The sequence below is a fragment of the Tiliqua scincoides genome, chromosome 4, assembly GCF_035046505.1.
Source record: "Tiliqua scincoides isolate rTilSci1 chromosome 4, rTilSci1.hap2, whole genome shotgun sequence".
Lineage (NCBI taxonomy): Eukaryota > Metazoa > Chordata > Lepidosauria > Squamata > Scincidae > Tiliqua > Tiliqua scincoides.
In genome coordinates, this window is record NC_089824.1 from 9,450,425 (window position 1) to 9,463,327 (window position 12,903).

A 12,903-nucleotide genomic window follows, 5' to 3' on the forward strand; every position below is an offset into this window, starting at 1 on the left:
CAGATGCCATCACCGCATCCTGTGGCAAGGAGTTCCACAGACCAACCACACGCTGAGTAAAGAAATATTTTCTTTTGTCTGTTCTAACTCTCCCAACACTCGATTTTAGTGGATGTCCCCTGGTTCTGATGTTATGTGAGAGTGAAAAGAGCATCTCTCTATCCACTTTATCCTTCCCATGTATAATTTTGTATGTCTCAGTCAGCTGCCAATTGGCAGCTACTTGCTGCCAATCAGGTGAATTTGCAGCTTTATTTTTGGTTTCATTTTGTGTTCTTTGCTTAAATTTTACTCTTATGTTCCTGTCTCCCTCCAGTTTATTTATTGCTTGATTTATATCTTGCCTTTAGGGCACACAAGGTGGCTCACAAAGACATAACTATAAAATACATCAATACATCATATTAAAAGCCAACCAGCAATAAGCAACAGCAGTAAAAACATTAAATATTTAATTAAAAATCCAGCACACACCAGTTGCAGCCAGTGAGCATGCCCTTAAAAGCCATCTGAAGGCTTTTTTTAAATAGAAAGTTCTTCAGGCCTTGCCAGAAGGCTTCTCAACTCAAAAGGGAGAAAATTCCATAAAATGCGCCGCTACTGAGAAGGCCCTATTTTTGGCCAGTACCCTTCTAACCTCTTTCAATGGCAGCACATCCAAAAAGGCCCTCTCAGATGATTGAACCAGCTGGATTATATGGAAGGAGGTGGTTTCTCAAATCCGCCGGCCCCCAGCTGTTTACCAATAACTATTCTGGATGATAGATGGAAAAGAAGGCATGTGTGCATACTTCCTAGGGATATTGTCTGAAAATAATTGTGTAACTTTGAAGCTAGCTAATTCAACTGGTGTGATAGCAGTTCATTATGTTACTCATTAATGTTATGAAACTGTGTTTTTAGAAATGGAAAAATACAGAAGTGGGGAATTTTTCCACTCCGCAGTGCTCGTTTTGTCATCATAAGACTCACGGGGTCTAGTTCCAGCTAGTGTCACAGGAGTCTGCTGCCTGATTAACTGGGGGCATATTTTTAATTAACTAATCAGCCAAAAATTGCAGTCATGGCACGAAGTGTGATTTCTACTTGGTTCCTACTTGTTTCTTTTCATCTGCTCGAAGACCTGCCTCTACATATTGCAGGCAGGGCTTGATGTGGGCCAGTGAGAGCCATGGTTCAGCATCTTTCCAGGGACTCTGGCATGATCTTGCTTTCTTCTCCTCTTCCACCTGAGGGAGGGCTGAGCTGTTTCTGTGGTGGTCTATTTCAGAACATTATGCATCTTGCATTAAAGCACATTACCTGATGTTGGAAGCTGAATCCTTATTTTTAAAAAGACCTTTCCTTACGCAAATGTTTTGAGTAAACCTTTCTTAGTCTTTGTGATCAACTGCTGTGTTTTGTAACATGACAGCTGTATTATCAAGAGTGATGGGTTGCAGTGTTTTCCTAATTGGTGCCATAAAATGGTTCAGAGGATATATGAAAATGTTTCATTGGGTTTTTTAATATTCTTCCTTCAAAGGTGACTTTCTTGCTCCAGATGCACAGTAGTCTGTTGTTGTAAACATCCCCGACTGGAAGCTGTAAACCGTAGCTTTCAGTCAGATGTTTGCTGCCACCGGCTATTCATTAACAACTTTGGAAGAAAAAAAGATCCATTATCAAGATACCTTATTTTAAAGCTGTTAGGATGTTTGTCTCTGTTGCTTTTACCATCTGTACTAAAGGTTTCATGAAAAATAAGTTACAGAAATAAGGGTTTCTAAGCTCCTGGTTTCAACAATGTAAGCAAAGTCTGTTTTCTCTGGGTATGCACAGGAAATATTAGTCTCTGGTGGGGATTTAACTTTTTCTAGAGTTGCCAGTGTAAATTGATGGTTGCCTTATATGGAGTCCAACCATTGGTCCATTTAGGCCAGTATTGTCTGCACTGACCAACAGCAGCACTTCAGACCCTTGGGCAGAGTTCTTTCCTTAACGTGCTTTAAATGGCAATGCTGGGGATTTGAACCCATGGCCTTCTGAATGCAACAAACATGGACTCTACAACTGAGCTATGGGCCCTTCCTGTTTTCTGCTCTCTTACAGCCATTGAACTGTCATCTGTATTTTTATTAAATTGTTCAATTTTCTTGTGTTCTCCACTGTTTCAAGAGAAAGTATATGGAGAGATGTAAATACTTTGAAAAGCCATTGTAGTATTCTCCAATTGGTTGCTCCAATGCCCTGTCTAGACAAGCAGTCAGATCTATCATATTTCTCTCTTTGTATGGTAAAATGTTTCTGTCTGCAGACTCTCCATTTAGTACCTGAAAATTTAGTTTAGAACTGTACAAAGAATGTAAAATTCTAGAAAAGGGGGGATCCTTTTCCTTGCATGTCCCCAAAAGTGTCCTTTTCATGTAGATTTTCAGTGCTTCTGCTGCTAATAAGCCATATTATTAAATGCCAGCTGTAAATATCTGTTATAGAGACTAAGCCCTACCCCAAAAGATTGAGCAAGTTGGCCTTCTGCTACTATAGCTTCTTTTACCTAGTTTGCCCCATTACTTAGGACTTTACTCTTCCCATCACAGTAACTAAATATAGCAAGCCAGAAACTTGGCTTTATTGTAATTACAATTGTAGGGATTGTGTTCCTTGTCTGATAATCAAGTTCCTTAACTTTTGAACAATTGTTGGTATAAGAATGCCTAATGGGTCTGATTTTTATCTTCACTTATGATTAAAAAATGGGTGTACAATGTTGCTTACTTTGTTAAGGACTGTGTTGAATTGCTACTAAAGTATTCTAACACTGAGATTTCTCAGAATCAAAATGCTACTTACCTTTAGATATTCTTGTTTTTGGTATCTGTTCTTCCATATGTTCTTCACAGTGAAGTGACCCATCTTCTTCTTGTTAAGATTATTTATATACTGCTTTACAACCAAAGTTTACAAAGCAGTTTACAGAGAAAATCAAATAAATGGTTCACTGTCCCCAAGGCCTCTCACTCTAAAAAGATGCAGAAAAAAACACCAGAAAACAGCCACTAGCAAAGATAATGTGCTTGTTGCATTGTCCCTTCTTCCTCCTATTCACCCTCTGGCATTAGTAATGAGGTGTGCATTTTGTGGTCTGGTTTACTCCACTGCATCTAATTCTGAAAACTTCTTTATAAACTGGTGTGTCATCTGGCCAATTCTTAAGCAATTACTATAAATCTAAAACAAGCTGGTGGGAGTCTACAAAACAAGGCACTGCATGTGGGCCTTATACTCCAAAGAGCCATTAAAACAAATGTGTTGCTCGAAGAGGCATGATGCAGTGATCAGGGTCTGAATGTGATATAAATATAATAATAAACAGCAACTGTTTAGTAGCCAGTTGACAGGATAATTGTTCCTTGCTGAACAAACATTTCTAATAAAATTGTGGGAGAGAGACCTGAAGGTCACTCTGTTCAACCTCTCCCACACTGATGTAAGCACATGACCAAACATTCTAGAGAGAACATGTCTAATAAGTAGAGTGTCCCTCTACTTATGAGAATGACCTAAGACCTGTCGCTCTTGGGGCAGATATAATAAGACTGCCTCAGCTGATACAGGCAAGTGAAATAGTCCGTGTGCTAATGGGGAAGGCTTGGAGGACAGAATTGCTGATTATTCTCAGGATGGAGGAAGGGAGAATTCTTTGCCAACCTCAAGCATAAGTATTTAAAAAGGCAGGAGTGGACAAGACTGACATGAAAAGTTCATTAGGCACCCAGTGGAGTGTTCCTAAGCATTTTGCTTCTAGAGTCTTGAAAACACATTAGTGTTTGTGATAAACTTCTTTGTCAGAAACTATTTATACATGAACAAACTGGCTGGGATCTAAAGATCCAAGCAGTGTGTTTTGTGTGGCCAAGGGATCTTTGAGTTTCTGTTGCTTGACAGAAACAGCCCCCCAGTCAAGCTACTTTTTTGGTTTGTAGTTTTACCCAAGAATTTAATATTTAAAAAGTAATGTCCCACTGGGCATGCCAAAGCTTTTTGGATGGATCTGAAGTAACTCTTTTAAAACCTGGCTACTGTGTGTAACTAAACTGTTTTTAAAACTGGGGTGGAATGGAAATCAAGCTTCAGGGGGATGGGAAGGTTAAGGGGATATATAAAAGCATTATTTTTATTATTTTGTCTATTATCAAAATAGACAACTGCAGCTTCTGTTTTTATTGCTGCTTATGTTATGTTGTGTCCAAAGAACGTTAACCATGGCTATGCACTAGTGTATCAATGCAACAAATTACTTTTGACTTACTTTGAACCCAGTCCTATCCCATACCAGCCCATAGCATGCAGCAGCACTGCTGGTGGAGTGATGAGGAGGGTAGGAGAGGCAAGTAAAACTTCTTTGTATTTTACTTAGGCCACCTGGCTTCCATTGGATCTCCTTGGACCTATTCCAAGAACGTATTTTGCTGGCATAAGTCCAAGGAGCTGGGGGCAATTCTGCGTGGGAAAGAAGGGATAGGATCTTGGCATCCACCACTGTTGCTGAGATCAACTCCAGAATCACCTCCTTTGAACCACCCTGCTCTCCACCTCAAACTGCCCACTATCCTCCTTTGAACTGCCCCCCCCCCCGCGCCAACCTTCCTTCTCCAGTGTGGCATCTAGGAGCAGATGTTTGTGTCAATGGCCCCAAAGTGCACAACAGGGGTGTAGCTGTTGCATCTCCAGTCCGTGGCTTACAGTGGTGGATCTTGCGGTCTGCCACCACAAGCCCTGTATAGGATTGGGCTGACGGTTCCATTAATTTCAGTGGGGCTTAGTCATGACTAACTTTCTTTGGATGCAACATTTATTTGTGGCTTCCATTCCTTTGCTTCTGGTGAGTTATTCAGTCAACCCAAAAAACCAGTAATGGAAAGAGAGAAGTGTTGTACAGGTCTGTTCGTTCTTTAAAAAGGATGTTCTTACTTAGTTATTCTGATGTATTTAGATATCTCACTAGTGGGAGCTTTCAGGCTTGAGCCGTGAAAAAACATAGAAATGAACAATAAGGACTCTCCTTTGGCTGGTATCTCAATATTGAGATATGGGCATCTTTATTGAAGCTGTATTGATATTGTTGACACTGATTCTTAGTTTATGTAAACATCCTACACTCAGCTCTAACACATGCAATGGCTGGGAGGTGGATGTTTACTTCAACTGATTTGGAAAGGCAGCCTTCCTGAAAAATCGAATAACTACTGGTGTGAGAGGCTGCTCTGCTGCTTTGATTCCATCCCGATAAATTTAACCTCCTGCAAGTACCATTCTGCCTTTGTGGTGATTTGTGGCATAGTTTGTCTAATTTTATAATTGCATCAGACTTGTGTCTATTTGTCCTAGCAACTTTGCATGAATAGTTTGCTTGGGAGATCCTTACTGATAGTGGGTGGAGTCCTGACTACTGCAGGAGGGTTTTAAACTAAGCTGCGTGGATGAGGGAGATGGCTCCACAGTTGATGTGTCACTGAAGGGAATGTGGGGGGTTTAGAGGCCGCTGGGAATATGGTGATGGGAGACACCAATGCACGGATCAAAATGGGGAAGCAGAATGGGTGTTCTGCCCATGGCTTCAGGTGTCGCTACACCAGTATGCAAACAATGGGGAACAAACAAGATGAGCTAGAACTGTTGCTTTAGGAAGGTGAATTCTTCTAGTAGGCATTACTGAAAGATGGTGGGATTGAGAGACATAAGAAGGATGCAGTAATTGGGGGTATAACTTATTCAAGAAGAAAAGGCAGAACAGAAAGGGCAGGAAATTTAAATCTTTGAGGAAACCCATGGAGGTGTATGAAGGGTTAGAGGCTGGGTGAGTGCTTTTGTGTAAAATTTAAAAGGGAAATAAAGCAATGATGAGATAACTGGGAGTCAGCTGCAGACTGCCTGGCCACCTGCTTCCACAAGGAGGTCTGTGAAGAATTGTCATGCGAGAGGAACATGCATAGGAAGTAGAAGGAGGAAGAAATAACAAAGGCAAAGATGAATGCAAGAATATATCTGTTAAAAAGGGTCAGGGCGGCTAAAGCTCAATTAGTGAAGGAAGCAGGAAAAGGGGGGGGGTTATGAAGCAGTGCAGAAGAGAGTGGAATGTGAACCAGTAATGAAGAGAATGTGGGACTACTCAACTCTTACTTTACCTCTGTCCTCTCCTGGGATAGAAATCTATTAAGTAAATATTGTTGTGTTTATGGCAACTGCTATAGTCATTCCATCATCTCACAATGTGTTGCTTGTCCTGTTTTCATTATCACCACTACCCCAAACGTTACCTTGCAGGGGTGTTGAACAAACAAACTACAGCACTTGACACATTAAAAAGTTCCACATAAATGATGATTTGATCTACTTTCATTCCTTCTCTCTGGATTTTGGTTTATTGCCACTCATGTTTTTAAAAACACCAGCATTTCCGGCAGGAGTTGCTCAGGGGGCACCTCAGAAGCATATTATATTGTTACCCTTCCTTAAGATGGACAGGCCTCTTAGTCTGAAGGAACTTGAGCCATAAATATTCTGAGATCCTTGCAAAATACAAATGTGAGTAGTGTAATTTAAGCTGCCTTCCAACTCTAAACTGTGACTTCCCCAGTAGGTTCATAAACTTGCAAAACAAGTTTGGCTGCTCTCAACATAAAACTCAGATGTGTACAAGGAAGGTCAGAAAGGACCCAACTGGTCACAGTGCAATGGAGCAGTTATTCTTCCCTTTGCTGCAGAATTGCTGACCTAAAATATTCAAGCAGGGGCCCCTTTTGGATGATACCTTTTGGAAATCTACTGGGTTCTCTTGCTAGGCCATTTTAGGATTTATGGGAATTTCAAGAGCCGTTTAGCTGCCCAAGATCCTTGCTTGAGCTGAAAATGTGGCCACCTCTGGTTCAAATCTCACCTCTCTCTTGAACTTGCTATGTGGTCTTGAGCCTTGCCCCCCCCCCACACTGAAAGATAGGGATGATAAAACTCACCTTCCAGGATTATGTAAAACCTACACCAAGCTAATCTATGTGAAATGCTCCATTCAAAAAGCACAACTTAAATTTATTATAATTAAGCATTGATGCAGAGGAAATGGGGGAGCACTCTGAGGTTAGTGAGAAGAGGAGCTGTGTAAAATATACTCTGGCTGGGAAAAGGGTAGCTTTCAGGATGAGCGAAATTGTTTTACAATATGTTCTGTGGCAAGTATGGTTCATTACTTGGAAGACCTAACAGTGTTAATATTTACATACTGTTTTTCAACAAAAAGTAGTTCACAAAGTGGTTTATGTTGCAAAGTCAATCGATGGTTCCCTGTCCCCAAAGGGGCCACAATTTTAAAGAAAATATAATAATACAAGTACCAGAAAGAGCCACTGGAAAAGACGCCATGCTGGATGAAAAGAGACAGTTGCTGTCTTTCCTGCTAATAGGACGCCACTTCAAAAGATGCCACTTTGCCCCACTTAGCAGGGGTAACAATTATGTTGCAGCTCAGCCACCTTTTGTCTGGACAGTGTTGAGCAACTGGGCCTAATTGACTTGCCCAACTATAAAGTATGTATAATAGTGATACTCTATAATAGTACTGTATAAACTACCCAAATAGGGTAGTTTGTGGCCCAACAAGTTCAGAACTGTGAAACTTTTGCACACTTAAGAGCACAGTCCTAACCAACTTCTCAGTGCTGGCATAGCTGTGCCAGTGGGGTGTGTGCTGCATCCTGCAGTTGGGGGGGGGGCACTCCTTAAGGTAAGGGAATGTTTGTTCCCTTACCTTGGAGTTGCATTGCCCTTACCTCTGGAAAGTTGGTTAGGATTGTGCCCAAAGAGCATAACATAAATATGCAGGGTTCAAATTGTCAGCTGAGAATTAAACAGGAGTCTTTGAAACCCTGTGCTTATGTTCATTTCCTTATTTTGCTGATACCAACTGATGGTTTCCTTTTTCCCATCCCCAGTCAAGCACATCATGCCACTTAAGGAAGTAACTGGTTCTAATTTTGCAAGGCAGTCTTTGACGGGATGATCTCATTCTGTTTTATGTAACTTATTACATATGCAGAAATCATAATTATGCTCCTGCAAGTTGTTCACTAAGCTGGCCAAACAAGTTAAGACTAGGTCCTGGAGAGCTCTTCTCTGACATGTGAGGTTTATATCTTAAAGTTGACAAAGATTAATTAGAGCACTTTAAGCAGTTTCTTCCCAGCATTGCATGTACACAACTGGAACCAAATGTGTACACCTGTGGGCGGGGCAAAAATGGGTTAACCTGGTTAAGAAAAAGCAAATCAGTCTAAGGCAGCAATCTTATACTTACTTCCCTGAGAGTAAACTCCACTGAATGCAAGGACAGAGGGCACCTTGGGGACCCAGAACAGGGCTGTCAATAACATGCTGCTGCAGTGGACATAGATGTGGGTATTGGCATGCACCCCTCAGCTTCTCGATGGAGGAAGAGTGGGATAAAAACAAACTGCAGAAACCAGGCTAATTTGGGGCACATTTGTTAATCACTCTGCTGCCTCTGTTTTGAAATGTGCAACAACTGCTCTAGTAGCTGTCTAACCAGACGCCACAGAGCAGTGTAATTGACACCTCCCAGCAGCAGCAGAGAAAATGTACTCTAAAATTTGTAATGCTTTTTCATTGTTGAATACATAAATATTGTAGTTAAAAAATTCCATTACATCTCAGTGTGAGCAGATAGTTTGACATAGCAAGGAAATGCAATCAAGGACACTACGTTGGCATCCTTCAGTCTTGGAAGACTGGTATCGCGCTCTGAATGGTGGTTCTGGAACAGAGTGTCCTCTCCAGTGTGTGAAGCCTGGGTAAAGTAGATATGGAGGATAGATTGTTTCCCATGCAGCAAATCCCCCCTCTCCACGTCGCTGAAATGGTCCAATGGAAAGGCAGAGGCCAATACGATTGGTTCCAGCGGCGTCGCAGGAGTTGCCAGGACGTGACTGTGTTCAGCCATGAACTGCCTCAGGGACTCCAGCTCCGGATTTTGTCTCGAGGTTGACTCCTGAAGCCTTTTCCTTAACTGGATGTAGCCACAAGGGCAGTGGAGGTTTGGGATCAGAGTTTTCCTTCTCTCAGATGAGCTGCCTTCCCAGGCTAACGAGTCCCATCTACCCGGTGGCTGTTTAGTTGCCTCTTACGACAAGTATAGCCAAATTGAGGGCCTATTCTTATCCCCTTATACACACTAGTGTAGCCTTAAGGCAGTTTGTGCTAAATCTGGCCTTGTAGATTCCATTCATGCCAGGAAATGTGTATCTTATTCATAACTCCTGTTTTGTGTGTGTGTGTGTTGACAGGGATTTCACAATTGTACTGCAATTCCTTTGGGGATACAGGTAGGAGAATGAATCATTCTTTCTCAAGCCCATTTGTCAATGCAGGCTGGATGTTTGCTGCTTTGAATCCAGGATTGGAATTTCAAAGTGACCATATTTGCTTTTCTAAAATCCCATTTAGACTATGGAATTTTGATTAATATTGTCCATGTTTATAGTATTTGAGGCTCCAGCAAACATTGCAATGGCCTGTCTGCTTTTCCAGCAAGATGTGGGTTCTTTTTTTTTTTTTTTTTTTAGTGTGACCAATATAATTTGAGGACCTTTTCCTCCAGTGGAGTTATTTGTTTGTTTTTTTAATTTATCACATTTTTATACCACCCTTCCTCCAAAGAGCTCAGGGTGGTGTACAAGGCTGCTACCCTCCTTTTTTCCTCACAACAACCCTGTGAGATAGGTGAGGCTGAGAAAAAGTGACTGGCCCAAGGATGGGAGACAAGCCATCTTTTCAGAGAGTGGCTTGCAAATACCTGAGAAAGGATTGGTTTATTCCTCAATGGGTAGCTCAGAGTTTAATAAAGAAACCTTATTGACTGGGGGATGTTTTCCCTGCTGACCAGTAATTCACCTTCAGAAGGAGAACACTCCTTTGAACAAAAAGAAAAAACAATTTCGAGGCAGAGGTTCAGTTCTTGAGAAGAAAAAGTTGGCTGAGACCTCCTTGGGGACTTACTGCAGGAGAGACCTGTTTGTCTCTACTATGTTCTCCTTGCATTGCTTGAAATAAAACAAATATCCCCCAAACACCATAAGTCTCTTGTGGTTTTTTTCCCCATGCGGGGGAAATGAAACTGTCATGCGACAGCTTTTCATTGCTCCAGGAAACACGGAATGTTGACACAATATGTTTGCTGCTTTTTCATGTGCTACAACCATGCTGTTTCAGCTCTCTCGTATCATTCCATAACTCCAGGCGATATGTTGCTGGGGTATTTATAATAACTGTATGGGCTGTTTGTTCTCAGTATTAGGACCAATGTGTCTTGTTTGGAATCATTTTGCCTGTTCGTCTTTAATTATAGGTGGTGATGAATGAGGGACCCATAGTCTGAATAGAAAAAAAACAAAATAAGGGGAACATGAGGCTCATGAGGATGTCAGCTCCTTCATTTCTGCCACCCCTATAATCTGCTTAGCTAACATTTGTATTGGGAAAGACCATAAAGTTTGGCCTGGAACTAGGTGAAACAATGGACCAGGCAGAAATGACCTGGCTGAGTTTAGCCAACATCTGGCTGTTGGCCATCCACATGACCATGTGGGAGCTTCAAGGATCTGACCTTGTGTTTTGTGACTTTGGATCAGCCAATCAGAACAGTATAACTGGGAGCCAGGAGTCCATATAAAGAGTTGGCTAGTTTGCATCTAGGTGGTTCTTTTATAGTACTATTGGGGTTAATGTGGACACTGTTGAAGCATGCACATTCCTGTCATGGAAGGTGAAGTACAGGACAATGGAGATGCATCCTAAGTAAGTCATACCAAACAGGAAAGGCTGTTTGGAGAGTTGCATTAGGATTTGTGTTCAATTTTACCTCTTAAAACCTGGTTTATGTCTAATTGCAGACACCTTAATCCATTTTTTCACTTCCTGTTTCCTTTAAAAAAATTTTTTTCCATTTTTCTTAATAAAGTTTTTGGTTATTTTTCCAAGACTTTCCCTTGGTCTAGATAGAAAGTCTAGATAGAACAAAGTGCTGTCTTCCTTACCCCTGTTGATAATTTAGGGCCAGTACCATCCAGGTCAAGCTTGGGTGCTAAGGAAGTGGGGGTAGTCTAGTTAGTTGGGTTTCCCTATGCACACCAACTTCTGTGCAGAGGAAACCTCTGGAGTGGATCCTGGAAGTGTATGCTGAGCCACCACAATTTATGGTAAGCTTTTGTGAGAAAATAAAAGCTGCTTCTTGTCAAAAGGGTGGATAAGGACGGCAAGCAGGGACTACTGTCCTCCATTAAGATATTCTTAGTTACTGAAGTTGGTAGACATACCTCCCTTTTGTTAGATTAGTACTTTATATGCATAGCACAATATACTCATAACACAATCTACTCTTACGCGTTTAGGAGTTTTTCCATTTCAGCATCTGCAAAGAAGATGGAGGGCAACACTGGTGCAGTGGCTGGAGATGAGAGATATCACCCACCTCTCTGCTCCACACTTCAGACTTTTTTGGGGAGGAGAGGTGGTAAACTGAGATTGAACTGGAGAAAGAGGGCTTGCACTGCCACCATCAAAAGCTATAAAGCATGGACAGACAAAAAATGGTTGCTTTAAGGAAAATGTCCCAGGTTAAAAGTCTCAAAAATTGGGCCCCCTTAAAACCATATAGTAGCAAAATCTGAGTAGTCTCGTAGATGAGGCACTATGTGCCCTCTTGTGTGAAAAGAGCCCAGGCACCTAAACAGTAAAACTAAAGTTTATTAAAAGACAAGTCAAAACAATGGAGGGAACGATTCAGGGGATACAAACAAGGCACTGATCAATCAGAAAAGGAGAAAATGGAAATAGGGCAGCAAAGATTGGTATGGATGTTAAAAAGGCAAGTGTCAAGTAAAACAAAAAACCCTGGTGCAAATTTTCTGGAGACTTTCCCTACCCTACTTTATGCTGTTCCAGGTTCTGGTATCTACATTTGCAGCTAGGGGAGTGGGCAAACCCCTGTGAGGCATCAGAAACTTCTGTCATTGCACTTGGACCAATGTGCAACCGTACTATTTATGATCTGTGAGTGTTAACCAGGTTTCACCTGTCAGATTAGGTGGGGGAAGGATGTCATATGAGTTTTTTGCTCTTTGGAAATCAGGTGAGCTTTGTAGTACAGAGAACCACTTTGAAGGCTCCATTTATTTGGAGAGGTGGCAGGCTATAATCATATAAGTAAAGCCAGGTCTTTGATATAGGAAAAGAAGATAATGAAATGCTCAAATAGAGCAAACCTGGCTTCTGCCTTTGAAAGACTTAGTAGCCCCTTCAGAATGCGGAGGTTCTACTGAAGCCTGACATGCTAGAAAAGTCCAGAATGGGAAACAAAATCAGGTGTTTTCACCACAATGTAGGACAGAGGGACTGACTTAAATGTGTCAGGCAGTTGGTACTGAAGGACGCCAATAGCTGTTTCTGCTGCATAAATGGAATGCCCTTTAAAGCAGCTGTACTTGACATGTAAAGAGTTCAGTATGGTTAGGATTAAATGCTTGAGGGCTGCAATTTATGTGCTATGTTTAAGGAACTGTGCACAAAGCTGTAAACAAGAGGAATTGATTTATTTAACTAGCAACACTTGTAAGCTGTTTTGAGTATGTGAATGCAGGGAGCGGGACATAAACGGTCCCCCTTTATAACTTTCTTTGAACAGGCAGCTAGCTTAATCCATTTCTGCCCAGCCCACAAGTATACACATTTGATCCCTGTTGCATGTATGCAACATTGAGCAGAAATGGCTTAAAGCAGTGGTTCTCACCCATTTAGCAACGGGACTCACTTTTTAGAATGGGAATCTGTCAGGACCCACAAGAAGTGATATGACTG